Genomic DNA, 14,197 nt, shown 5'->3' with positions numbered 1-14,197 from the left:
GTATGAAACAAAATTATTACATACAGATAATAAATATTTGGCAGATAATTACAACTACCTAAAAATTAAGCTGTTAAAAGTACAGACCGAATCTTCAAATAAAAGTATATTAAATATTATAGGATTAAGTGTAAAATTAACATATTGACATGGCACTTAAAGTCTTAGAACACAACGATTGTCTGAAATATGGCAAATATTCGTTGAAGTTGTTCTATTTACAGTCAGGAATTGTTATTTCAAGTCCTCTTCAAATAGATCTACCTCAAATCCTTGATATTCAGTTTTTCTCAAGGGGAATTCTTTATGAGCCAAAGCATTGCTACCAAAAACATTTTCTAAAGAACCAGAAGTACAATGACTTTGTGGGGAAAAGGACAGTTGAAAACTGTATCAAGTTGTTTACAGTACCAATTTAAAAGGTTTCTAAAAGCTATGCATCTCATGTTTAGGTAACAAAGTAATAGCTATTACGTTGTTTTTTTCTAATTCACATGGCAAAGGATATCAGATACCTAATATGAACTTGTCCCACAGAAGAAACTATTGGACTTTTACAGGTGATAAAGTGTAGTAAAAGTTTTAGAGACATATTTTGCCTGGAGGTAAGGGAAGTATTTAAACATTTAAGATAGGAGAATGTCTTTGACATGGTACTAACATGCAAAATTCTTAGGGAGTATCTTTGAAAACTCTGAAAGTTCAAGGTGTGTAATGTTACGTTAATAACAGAATGTTGTGATTCCACTGCTAGGGTGTCACAGACTTTGTAGCAGTAGGCTTCCAGATGTGCACTGGCAGGAGCTGCTGAATTAAATGCTATTTCAGACTGACTTGAGTCAACAAGGAGGCCCTCAATTTTCAGAAAACTTTGAAAGCAAGTAAAACAAGTTTTCAGACTTCTAATCATCTAACTTTTAACAACAAATAGTATTTTTTAATTACATTTAATTTTTTAGAAGTATATGGTATTAACGTAATGCTAAGCTTGAACTTAAGTAACGCTTGAACTTGAAACTGATAAAAAGTCTTTCTGTATGTAATCCTTATTTAACAAATTGTAGCAAATTAATTAGATAGCATGTTTGAGATCTAATTTTTTTAGTTATGTGGTTAAATGCTATTTAAATTATGAAAATTTCCTTGGAAGTCTAATATAGCAATAGAAACATTGTCACATACCTACTGGCTCTGCTAGTTTGAATTAATTACATGGCAAGTATATTTACCTTTATATACTCTACCTCAACAGGTGCATTTTCTATGAATAATAAAATGGCATTTCTTTATAATTACTTCTAATTAAATATATTTAGTAACATTAGAACTACATGCTTGCCAATTCTTCAATCAGTGTATTACTTTTGTTTCTGACATTTTAATCTGCTTTTCACATTGAGAAAAGTTTGAGATGAGCACTAAAATATTACTCAAAAGATTTAACTTCTATATATAAAAAAACCCCTAATGCTTAAGCATAAACCTTAGAAAATCCACTAACCATGAGAACCTCAGACTAGATCTTTCAATGTCCTACCTTCTTTTATCAACTCCCTTTCAGCTGAGTCCCATCCACCTATCTGCATTCTTAAATTGCAACTCATTTCAAGGCGAAGACAAATGAAAACAGCTCATCTCACTTTTACCTGTCACCAAACTGCAGACAAACATCACTAATGCTCCACACATCTTTGAACTTCTCTTTGCAACCACAAGATTTAGAATTCTGCTTAGACTAGACTTACTAAGACTGGATAGACTGATCTTACCCCAGAACTTTAGAATCCATTACTCTTGATGCATGTCCATAGCTGCTACATCTAAACATATCTATGTACCTTCCCTAGTAATTATACAGGGCTGATCTCTCACTTCATGTCCTCACAAGACAACGAGCATCAATAAATATAGATTTTTTGACACTTTGAAGTTTTCTGTCCTTTCTCATAATTTTTAAAATATTTTTTGATGTGGCTTTGAATAATGTCTTTCATTTATTCCTTTTTAAATTATTATTTTATTTTTAAATTTATTTCCAGAAAGGGCAAAGAATCAAGTATTCAAACCCACATGCCCTTCTAATGTCAATGTTTCTAGCTGGAACTTGCATGTCTTATCTGCAGGCCCTAGCAAGTGCCTTTCACTGATCAGAAAGGAAGACTGAAGGGAAAATCACTTCCCCACATCCCCTTGTCTGGTTAGTTCATGAGTAAATTTGTTGTCTGTTTTGTCATGACAGTCAAAAAAGTGGAATAGAGTATAGCAGAGAAAAAAACACAGGAACTTTCAGTGGCAAGTTAAACAAGTATTTAAAAACACAAAATTAACCTGTGCACACATTACCACCTGCAACCAGAAGCAAGTATGCCAGCTTATCTGGTGGAATCTCTCAAAAATTATTTTACATCATTAAGAATTACAGTAAATTCAGTTTTATGAATCGAACATGCTTTCTCTTTCTTTTTACAGAGAAAGTCTGCATCTGGTAGAGTCACCAGTTGCCCTCCAGGATCAAGAGTGCTGTGCAGGTACATGCTAGCAGTATCACAATTCAATTACACAGAGAAACAAGAATTAAAATATTTAAGTCTGTTGACAGTGATGTTAACTTTCATATTAAGCATAATCTGTATGTTGCACTTAACAGCAGTTTCACATCAAATTTAATAGAGCAGTATTTGAGCATCTCTGTATCCAGATGGAAAAAAAAGAGGATTTTTCTCAAACAAAGTCCAGACATAAAGAATGATCTTCCAGCAGCTTAAATCCTGAATTGAACAGGATTACAGAAGTCAGAGACCTTTTAGACCTTTAAGGGCAAGTACAGGATAAAAGCAGCATCAAACTTAAACTGACACTACTTTTTATTTAGGCCAAAAAAATATGAGCTCTCTTTACAGTTCAAAGTTGGAGTTAGACCCACTGGTGTCTAAATATAAACCCTGTTCGATTTCCTGCTGCTGGTTTCATATATTTTAACTTATCAGGAAAATCAGCTTTCAGTCAGCAGAGTCCTATGTGTAGGTCACAAGATTTTAGGGTTTTCCTTGTTAGGCTATATACAAGGCTCAGGAATGTTAATGTGCTTTAGATTTAGAATGTAGCCTCCCCCCACAACTTTTGAAACAGAGGCTGTATCTAAAAAGCTTAGCCAAGAAGTCTGAAGAGAAGAACTTCCTAGCAAACAAAATGTACAGGTTTCTTTAGGCCCCAGGCATAGGTTAAGGCCCTTCTCCCCCCTGCTTATAAATGGATGATACATTCTGTTATATAGGTTAGTCTAGAAGGAACTTTTTTAGGAGTTGAGGCCTGATGCAAATGCCTAGAGACCAAAAGTCTCTGGATTCATCATAACCATAAATGCAAATTAAGTGCTTTTTTTGCCATAACATAACATTACCTGCAACTGTACCATCACCGAATTCAGAATCTATATTCCAGTGGGAGGCTTTCCCAAAGGTATAATTTCTCAAAGGTTAACATGCAATTAAAGCAGAAAATTTATTATACTGGATGGAATTTTTAAGAAGCAAACACACGATCCGTGTTCAAATTACTTTGGAATAGATATTTCTATTAAATCTCCAGTAAATTATGTTCAATAAATCACAGCATTTGTAATTAGTTATTTCAATGAAGCATGTTCAGCATATCAAATATTCATGAATTGATGATACAAGACAGAAATCTATGAAATATAGGAGATAATTGAGTTCCTATGTGATTAATCCATCATTTTAGCAACAATAGCATTCTACATAGTCTGTTCAACTTGTAAGTAGTGACTATGTTTTAACAGGCACACAACAAGATTTAACAAGCTGGACACTGACTCAACGTATTGTGTTTGATTGCTCCATGAAGATATAGTCTACTTAAATGTGCTTTCACTAGCAGATGTCTTATCTATGTATTGTAAGACTGTTTCTCTTGCAAACAATTGCAAATTTTAAAAATATATTTCTGTAAGTTAGCATATAAATGGTGCTTGAGGGGGGACATGCGTGTTTGTTTTTAAGTAATCTCTGCATCACAATTTACACAGTAAGAAAACTGAATGTGTGTTCTGCATCACAAAGCCAGTTAGAATGTATTTGGATATTAGTACAATATTTTCATGTAGTGGTGTGATCTGAAGGGTCGCAACAATCAGATCGAGTGCCTTAAATCTTCTTGTGCCTCTTAAAGACTCTTTCCAAACTCTTAACGAAAAAGTCAAGACAGACTATCAACGTTATTTTCCTGTAAAATTGAGTAAAGACTATAGAAGTTTCTATAATATCTAAAATAATTCCTTGAACATTGCCATGTCCAACCTGGTTGTATATACATCTAAATGCCAAACAAAACAACGCTGAAATTAACACAATGCTTCCAACTCCGAGCTCCCTGCATTTGCTAAGTCAATCTATAGCTAAAACGTTTTAAAGTGAACAAGTGAAAGAAGTAATCATAAGAGAATGAAAACATGGAAAGATCTATAGCTTTCTGGGCATCTTTCTCAGCCAGCCACTATGGAAGTAACAAAAGCAGCCTCCTGGCTGTCAGTTTTGGATTTCATCCTTCAGAAAGGTTTTCCAAGACTTTATAAAAACTTAGAGCTGTATTTTCTAGTATCCTAAGACTGGTTTTAACCATCTCAAGTGACAAATCTTGTACTATTTCCTTTGCAAGGTTATGCTGCAATCTAAAACCAAAACAGGATAAATGAGCGGTCGGTTAATAGGTACCACTGACAAATCTTTCATATGCTTACGGAGCACTACAAACACAACATAGTTTTGAACTACATCTGTCAGCTGTGGCCATATTTAAACTGAAGACATTTCCTAATAGGCCCTTATCTGATCCTTTCAATGAAATACTAAAAATATCTTTGGCATTGGGCACTCTTTGTTGTGATCCAGGTAAAAGTTGCCTTTAGGTTCGACATGAACACTGGTGCAAGACAGGTAAAGTGAAAGAGTAGAGCTATTCATTCAGACCAAAGTAAGGTAAGTTGGTCGTTCTTACATCAGACCTGAGAACAGAAGAAATTTCACCCAAACACCATCAAGATAAAGAAAACAGATAACAGCCTCTGCCTTGCCCAGAAAATACCTTTTACAAGCCAAATGGAAGGCTTCTTTCCTTCTCTCTTCCCCTCCTGCCCCACACTGAAAAATACCTTTTTTTTTTTTTTTTTTTTTTAAAGAATGTTCTCTGAACTTAATCTTTTGTTTCATTGTATACTTACTGGATACCAATAAGAGGAAGAGAACTTCAGCACTTTGTAATCAAGCACCTAATAAATATTCATATGAGTACTTCCTTTGCTGTTCTAACCTTTCACTTTGTAGTCTCTGAACAGTAAGCTTTATTACCATCTTACTATATTAACATATTTACTATTTACCATATTCCCATTGTCATGGTTTTGTTACCATTGGCTACTGGAAATTTTCAAAATATGTAAATTTGTTGGTTTTGTAGGATGTATAAATTTTTTTAAGAGAAGATGGGTTTCCATCCATATAAAGGAAACAATTTTTCATATGCAAACTACTCATCATCACAAGTGACTTCCTTGACGTGAGTGTGAACAAAGACTCTTTGGAAACAGTTACCTGGTCTCTTAGCGCAGAACCAACCCAGGTAAACAACATTTTCCTGGAGAAAATTGTTGCAGTATTTCACGGAAACAACTTCACAAAGATTTTGGGGACATATTTGAGGGAATTCCCATTATAAAACCTCAAGAAGCTAGAACTCACCACATAAGTACTACATAACTGCTATATTTTGAAGTAGGCAATCTCTTCAACAGAATAATGATATTCTGTTTTTAAAAGTAGAGTGACACCTGTGGTCTAAAGTAGGCCCTTCCTACTGTTTCACATGCTTCCCAACCATCAAATAGATTAGTTCAAATAATATTTGGAAGATCAAGGCAGTTAGTTCATCCTTATGTAACTATTCTGATCCAAATGTCTTTGCTTTGATAAACAATCCAAATAAACATGGTTTATGGTTTTAAACACTAAGTATATAAGAAATTAAGATCAATCCACAATCTGCCAGTTTAAAGTGGAATCAATTGGAATCTCTGCACACAAAATATTTCAAGAAACATAAGCTATTTTTTCATAATTAGTGGCTAGAGTAAATTTTGCATTAGAGATAGTAGAGGGTGTTCCAGTTTGAACACTTTTTAGTCTTAAACAAAAGTACAGCTAAGAGGAGAATAATGTTACTTACCCATTCTGATGCAGTAATTTATTATTACTGAGTTAGTGTGGAAAATAATGTTAGAATCAGCAATGATTATTATAAACCTGCTACTTAAGTATTCCTGTTTGTACTTATTAAAAGCAGAATCACCATCCCTTGAGCTCAGTAATTTATGTAACTACATCAACTAAACGAACCACCACTCACATCTAAAACCAGTAACAGTAATATTAAAAACCTAAAGATTATCAAAGCTTTGAAATGCTCTGAAGTTGGATAAACTTCACACCACATTCACCTGCTTATATAAAAAGTCTCTTTGCTTGTTCCCAAGTAGCCCAATCACAGTTCTAAACACTGATCACAAGTCAGTTCATAAATGCCATACTGCTCCAACAAAACAAATGTGCATGTATATGCCTTGTGAAGAGAAACACCACAGTGCATACACAAGGGTTAAAGAAAACCTTCCTTTCTTTGATTTTATACCTAATATTTGCATTGATTATAAACTAAATCATAAATTAACCACCACACTGAAAAATGACTGGCAAATACCATAGGTCAACAGTAACCTTAGTGCATATTTAGTTATAGTAAGGTACTCAACAGGCACCTGGGGTATGCTTGAATTACTGAAAGAGCTGTTGAAATTCTTTTCAGAAGTCAGGCAACCTCCCATAGTGGGGAAGAAGGATTCCTCCCCCACCACTGCATTCATTAATAAATGCTTAGATTGTGATCACAATTAACATTTACGTGGATTCTCAGTTTTCAAATTCATACAACAGAACATCCTAGTGACAACTGGAAACTACGTAGGTATTTTTAAACCTAACTAAGCCATACCTCATGGCTCTATTCTGTGCTTAATACTATTAACAATCTTATAAAGTTGCACACCCTACCACTCCAAATTTCTCCAATCCCTTCCTGATAAGGGCATTTTTCCCCTGCTATCAATTTGCAGTAAAAGTCTAAGTCTCCATTTCTTTTATCCTTTCATATTTTCCAGATCAACAAAGAGGTCAAGTGGCCTCCCAAGAGGTACTTAGCCTGTCTATCAACCTAAGTATATGCTCTGTACAACAAGATCTTTGAATTTCACAGCTTTTACTATAATTTTTCTTTATCAGAATTACCCCATTTTTCTAATTAGAATTTTCGCCTGAACTTTTCACTTGCAGTACTCCCCAGATCACCTCAGCACTTGAAAAAAAATGAGTTGTGTCTTTCCTGTAGCAAGACTGTTTAGGTCTCCTAATTATCTCCAGCATCTGTCTTCGCTGTTCCTTGAAACCCTCTGAACAGAAAATCAGCTCTGTACTAGTTTTGCCTTAGTGTCTTCAATTTCTGAATCTGCCATTGGTAGTTAGTGTCAACATAAATAATGCAGTTTAGTGTTTGTGAGCATGTGTTTTTAACAGCTGCCTGTATCCCAGTGCTACCATTTACTGTTGGTCACAAAGCTTTCCTCATTTGAAGAGTCTTGCTGTTTGCCTTTCCCTGCCCAGTCTTACGACAACACAGTTTGACTACACGAGAAACACTATGCTACTTCATAAGGATTTATAAAGCCACTTTCCGCCTATGGAGACTAAGCTGTTTTTTATTATAGGTAGCATAACTGACTGTTCTTCATCACCAGCAGAAGCATTTACCTGGCTCGACACAAGCAGTGCTTTTAATGCCATATAGGTTTTTTAGTGCACAGTGATGCTTTTCAACAGTAAATGTGACATCTTCCCTCTGCATTGTTTCTGGGAAAATTGATTGTGTTGCCCTGTCAAACCACACATTCAAAAGTGCAATATCTAAATAAGTTTTAATGACTGTACTTTTCACCTGCTCACTTGGTCTCTATAAATATTCCCAAATAGTTTCTGTCTAAAGAAATGGGTCTCCTAGCATCCTTTTCAATACACTATTAATTTTGTTAACTTTCCCAGCTCTGAATCAGTATCCAGTTTTGAAACATTTATGATATTTTTTATGCAATGTGAATACAAGTTACACAGCACTTGGTCCCTCATCTGTTTTACTTACAGATCCATCCAAGAAAGCCATTGTCAGAGCACCTTCTAATATTTAATTTTTTATTATTTTTTAATACCAAGCACTCTATTTGTTCAAGCATTTTAAACCAGGTTTCTTCCTGTCATCAAATTAATCTACCAGATCATATTCTTTGGTCATGTTATTTCATGAAGTAGTATTTCAAAATAGATTTCAAATCCAAACCTAGCATACACAAATAATAAGTTCAAAATTTAGAACTTTTTTAAAGAAATAATATGAAAGGAATTGAAGATTATTCTTTATTTCAAAACTGAGGCAATCGTATATAAAGACAATATCACATGATTTGCCTTTAAGTTTAACATCTTTAGTAAATACTGAACTGGATCTCTCAATTAAGAATGGATTATTGGTTTAATTTTCTTCTTCCTTAAACAAGATTAAAAAGTCTTTATAGATACATTACTGCATAGGTAAATGCCAGCACCTTAATGCTAGTATGTACAAATATATTCTAACTATCATTATTGACAGGTCATTACACAAGAAAAAAAAATAATCAGGTTTTATAGGAAGACTTCTTCCTTCTAATAATTGCCTGCCTGACAGGCCAGACTCTTGATCATACTCCTTAACCAATACCAAATAAGACTATCAGTTAAAGATGATGCACAGTTCCAGGTAAAGCTGTGCCTGAAGTGAGGTCTGGCCTTGTACACGTCTAGAAAAAAATGTATTTCTCTGTTTCAAGTTTGCCAAAATGCCAGATCTTTATCTTTGAAATGCAACTACCAGTCAGTGACTCTGCTGGAAAAAAAATTAAGGTTGTGCTATGTTTTACATAATAAAATTGCACAATGCAAACCTGATGCACATAATAGATTGTTACATATATCAAATTACACATGCACAGGTAAATTTTTCAAAAAGGTGACCTTCTATAATTTCTTATGCATTCTAGAGCAGTGTTAAAAATATATTTAACATTTGAAATTCAGATGGTTACGGTTATAAAGCTGCTGACTCAAAATATCTGAAAATGTAATAGCAAGTAGGATCTTAACTTGATGCATGATTTACTGAACCTTTATAATTTCTATAAATTATTAAATTAACTCTGTGATACTTAGATGCACCAGTACAGAATTTCCCATAGATTTGAGCAACTAATACTACTTGTATTTAGCTTACTTTCATATTTTTAATCCACCCATTGTTACATCACAACATCTCAAAGCTCCTCTATTATTCTGAAAATCCTTGGTGGGAAAGGAGGGGAACAAAATAATAAATGTATCATTGTGTTTGTTTTTCAAGTGGATGGACTGCAATCCAGTATCTAGTCTAATGAGGATCAACTGTCACTAATATAAGACCAAATTCTGCAAAGCACAGCTGTATGACCCTGGCTCAGCTTCAAAGCAAACGACTACTGCTGAACTGACACAAAGAAAGCATATTGAACTAGAGATTTGAAATATTTTTATTTTTTACTAAGTAGAAACAAACAACAAAAACCTTTGAGTTGGAGTATTTTATAACTCAGTTAAGAGAAAAAATACAGACATGAAGACACATAGAACATTGAGACAGAAAACAAAATTAATTGGAACGTAGTAGTTCAGAAAGATCAAGAATCACCACATTCCAACAAACACAGGCTAACACCTTTCCATCTACTGATGACTTCCCAGCCAGCAGCAACTCACAGGTAACTCTGTCAAGGGTGGTGAACATAATACTTAGTTCCAGCCACTTACTGTCTATATTAGTGAATAAATTTCTTTTCTCTATACAATCGATACATATTCCAGTTCTTCAAACAATTCAGTTGTCTAGAAAATAACTGTCTGTCCCTACTCATTGCACCATTAAGACTCTCAATCTACTACTACTTCAAACTTTCTATGATTACACTTCTTAGTAACTATTTTGAATTCTCAGCTCATTTACTCTTTCACACATTCATATCTCGGCCTCAACTGCTCTTCAAGGATTAAATCCTATGATCAGTTAGCATTCTAGTGATTTATACTCCTCTCAAAGAAAGAGAAGCTTTATTAACACCATTAACATTTGTATTAGGTATTAAGTAATGCATAGAAACTAAACCAAAGGTTCAACGTAGTAAAGGGACTTAGATTTCTGCATGAAATTACCATATGCTTCTGACCCTCATTCACCATACAGCAGCCATTTACTAGTAGTGTAGAACAGCAGAATTGTCACCTAACTTTCCTTACCACTTTGGCAGAGTAGGGTGGAATAAAAAAAAGAGGGGTTGGGGTGGGTTTTTTGGTTGGTTTTGTTGGTTTTTTTGGTGGTGGTTTGTTTCAGGGGTGGGGTGGCGGTGTGTGTGTGTTTTATCTTAAGTAGGTCAAATAATCTGCAAGGTAGCATGTAAAATTCCATTCTAAAACAAAATTATTGATACCTAACCTTTTCAAAAGGGGAAGAATGTGAAATTAGAGAACATAGCTTGCCCACAAGCTACAACGTTGTTGTACAGTCCAGGCCCCTAAAATGTGTGGAGTTCCTGGCTACATGTATTTTATTATACCTTTAGAACTCTAGTTGCAAAACAGTAAAAACCATCTGAACTTCATTTATTTTGCAAGGAAATTATGCATTCCCTATCGATTTTTGTCACAAGGGCCTTTGACAGCAATTTAATAGCCTGCTTATTTTGAATTTTTTTGCCAAGTACTTCTTCCTCATTTACTTTAGACTGACTTTAGTAAGATTTCTTCACAATACCAGATTATACTCCCCTGAAAATGCACCATTTCACAAGGACTCCAAAAACATTTATGCTACAGTAAATTGCTACAAAGCATCCATAAGGTAACATCAATGCTGTTTGAGACCTTGTAAAGGTTTTTCCACTTCAGGAAAAAACTCAAGCATGTGCAAATCTATAGAGAAATATAGCTGCTCTTGATGGTGCCCCAAAAGACCCTTCAGTTGTACTTCTGAACTGCTTAATCTTCTCTACTGAAGCCATGCAAATATTATTTTCTGTATTGTGTTATTATTGTTGTTATATTATTAACTTCATAGTATTAATCAACCTGTAGATAATAGTGAAAATGCATTATTGCACTCCACATCAGCCTTCAATTTCTTCATGCAATCTTCAAACCACCATTTGGTTTTTATACTTCCAGATATTCTCATAGTCCCTCTATGATTCCCACTACCATATGTCTGAATGTTCTCTCACCAGGCACCAACACACTCTGTAACCTTTTCACAGTTTTCTAAAACCCAATACCTTTTCTTTGTTAATGGATGCTCCTATCTATGCTTTAAATTCCTCACAAATATCTAACCGAATTTTTTTTCCTGATTCTTTATTGCAACACACTCTTCACCCTGAGTTTCACAAGATGGGAGGGCTCAGTCATAATCAGCTCTCCCTGATTATCCAATAAAGCTGGATGGCACTGCTCAGGGGTTTATCTTGAGTAACTGGCAAACTAATTCATTTCATGTGACTGTTATTAATATATTCCCTGTCAAGTGATTTGCAAACATTTTTCTTTCCTATTGACTCAGATGCAGATGAAACCCACATAAACAATAAAGTGCCTGAACAGAAGGCTAGATTTTGTTTACAGCTAAGGAGAGAAAGATTTCTATGAAGTGTTATGATTTCCTGTGCTTAAACACACTGTTCCTACTGTATTTGGACAATTCCAAATCCTTCAGGCCAGTCAGAAACGGGTTTTAGAGGCAGCTTGGCTCATCAGCATCTGGCAACCTGCAACCCCTGCCCGAAAGCTGAAGGCCTACCGGCCCAAACTCTTACTTTTTGCAATAAACTGGATCTGCGCTACAATTCAAACTCCTTCCAGCCTTCTACCAAATGTGTTTCTGAGCAGCAACCGTTAGCTGCCTGTATACTTTGCACACCCTCATCAAACATGACATCATTATATCTGCCCATGTCTTTAAGTTTAGTCAACCTGTTAAACACAGTTCTAGTATTATCTAAACAATTATAGGTAAGCCCCATATTCCATAAATGGATATGATAATTTGCACAGTATTTTCTTATTAACAATTGCCACAACTGTGTAATCGAGTATAATGCATGTTTTGATAATGCATTGCAGTTCTGCGCTGCAACATACTCATTTCAGCAGCCTACCTGAATATACAGAGGGAATATCAGGGCATAGGCATAAGCACCTGTAGCTATCACTCCTTTATTATTTTCAGCTGTCCACAAGACCGCTTTCCATAGCTGTTCTGTCCCTGACTGGAGAACAGGAGCCTTTTCTCTAACAGCTAAAATCGGGCCAGGAGCTTAAGCTGGTGATTGAAGCTTATTTTGCAAGAAAGCATAAATAATTGGAAAACTTAGCTTCTATTTCCCTAGTCCCTTGTACTTGGGCTTCATTTGTGAGATGTTTCTTTTACTGAAAAGATGGACAAAGTACTCTTTCATATTTCTGCCTAGTAATTCATATTATCATTTGCTATTTATAAATTTGATTTTAGTTCCATAAATAATTCTAAAATTTTAACAGAAAAGGTACCCTGAAACAAAAAAAAAATATAATGAAGGCAAACAACCAAGGAAAGGATAATTGGATTTTTCTCAGGCTATGCTAATCTGTAGACTATAAATGCTGTCTGGTTGCACTTGAACACTGTTAATTTGCATGTAGCTGGGAGCACTGGCATGAACCACTAACATATTAGATCACGACACCTGACACTAAATGCTCTTTCAGACATCTAGCATTTCGTACCAGAATTAGTTGATTTAGCATACTTAGACATATAAAATGATGCTTTTTTATGAGTATAAATCAGAGGAGACTACATCTAATACATGATTAAAAAGATCAATTCTGCAAGAATTTGATCAAATATTTCTAGTAAGCAGAATATAACTACAAGCTATATATGCAATATCTGTTTATGCCTTGTTTGGCAAAAACAATCATTCAGACATTGGTATTCAGACAGTAAAGTGCTTGTCAAGATCAAAATGCTAATCATTGCTTCCTGAGAAATTCAGTTGTTCCCAGCTGTAGTGAAAGCAACATGTAGCTAGAAGCAGCTGCAGCATATTATCACTATCTAGTCTTAACTGAAGTGGAATTCCTGTGAAATTGTGTCAACAAATGGTCACCAATGAGTCCTGGAAAATTTACAGAGCACATGACTACAATGTTTGTATTGAACATTAAAAAAAAAAAAAAAAAAAGGTATCAGAAGGCTCATAATTCCTAAATCAGAATGCCACCTTTTCAATAAGAAAAACAAAATGCATTCTCCAAGGTTTCCAAGAATGCTTCTTTCTTTGAACAGAGGATTTGCTTATTGAATCCAGAGTAAGACATAAATGTTATTCAATTTTATTAACACAGTATATTAAGTCATACATACATAAATTTTCACATCTAGTTCTCCTACAATACCACTTATGAAAAAAAAAAATGTTGAGAAATTTTATCTTGTTTATGTATTTTGAAAAGGAGCAAAGGTTAAAGATTAAATGAATAAGAAATATCATAAAAGGACAAGCCTGGACAAAACCACTGTTTCAAATTTAGCCTGCAATCAGGTTTATGTATAAGAATCTTTTTGTAAGCCTCACTGGTTTTAATCAACTTTCCCCATCAGCAGTAAAATCTATTCACAGGGACTAGATTTCAGAATTAGAACCTAAATCATCTGTGCATGCTACAAACAAAAACTGTTCCATACACCCTTTAAGCTACCATACACACTGCAACTAGAACTCGGGGGGTCTGGATATTATGTAATTACAAATTGGTCTCTAGGTATCATTTTAACCCAACCCTGGCATCAGAAACTAACTTCACGCTACAAAAACATAATAAAAGTCTTTTAATTAAAAAAAGCCTTTATAAGATATCAGTTTGCAATGCACAATAAATTAATTAACTAAATATCTAATCTTACAACACAGCTAACTAGACCTACCAAA

The sequence above is a fragment of the Falco cherrug genome, chromosome 14 (genome assembly GCF_023634085.1).
Source record: "Falco cherrug isolate bFalChe1 chromosome 14, bFalChe1.pri, whole genome shotgun sequence".
Classification (NCBI taxonomy): Eukaryota; Metazoa; Chordata; class Aves; order Falconiformes; family Falconidae; genus Falco; species Falco cherrug.
Note: the sequence above shows the minus strand (reverse complement) of the source record.